Source organism: Octopus bimaculoides, chromosome 8, assembly GCF_001194135.2.
Source record: "Octopus bimaculoides isolate UCB-OBI-ISO-001 chromosome 8, ASM119413v2, whole genome shotgun sequence".
NCBI classification, from domain to species: Eukaryota; Metazoa; Mollusca; class Cephalopoda; order Octopoda; family Octopodidae; genus Octopus; species Octopus bimaculoides.
Window position 1 is genome coordinate 96,937,158 of NC_068988.1, and position 827 is coordinate 96,937,984.

The 827-nt window shown below is 34.6% G+C and overlaps 1 protein-coding gene across 1 annotated transcript in view; it reads left to right on the forward strand.

Annotated features, from left to right (window-relative positions):
- The window catches only part of LOC106868185 (zinc-regulated GTPase metalloprotein activator 1), a 51,978-nt gene that overhangs the window by 45,382 nt on the left and 5,769 nt on the right, over window positions 1-827 (forward strand). The gene's annotated exons all lie outside the window — the stretch shown is intronic.

Consider the following 827-nt stretch of genomic DNA (forward strand, 5'->3'; position numbering starts at 1 on the left):
ATATATATATATATATATATATATATAATAATAATAATTCGGAAAGAGAGAAACAAATTTCAAAGGTCAGTGTTCATATTCACTCAATCCATTTTAAATTGTCAGAATTCTCCACAATATACATTGGTACATTCATATACATAAGATATAGTCAAAATCCATAGGATTACCAGAAATATAGCATCAGTGGTGCTTTTTTCCCTGGCACAAACCCAAGCTGCATTTCATCTAAACTGACTCGGTCCCTAATTAGTTGAGCTATGACCCTCTCTGTGACCTTCATTACTTGATCCAACAACTTGATACCTCTGTAATTATTTGTATATAATGCATCACCTTTACCTTTGTAGCAGTTGACTATGGTGCTGCTACACCAGTCATTGGGTATGACTCCTTCATGTATCACCTGGTTAACTATATGGGTGACTTGACTACAGCTGACACCGCTAGATATTTTAAGCATCTCTGTGGTGATTCGTGATGGAATGGGGGGGGGGAGTTCCCTGTCTTCATACCCTTAATTGCTTTATCTACCAAGGTACTCTCAATTCAGATAGCTGTTTCCTCTGTTGGGTTGACATTCGGCAGACTCTCTTTCTCCCATTCATTTTCTTCAAATAGCACCCTTTCATATATGTGTGTGTGTGTGTGTGTGTGTGCATGTATATATATGTGCATGTATATATATGTGTGCATCAGTGTGTATATATTTGTGTCTATATATATATATATATATATTTATATTTGTGTGTTGTGTGTAGGCGTGAAGTGCCTTCCCCTACATACATATATATATATATATATATATATATATATATATATATATA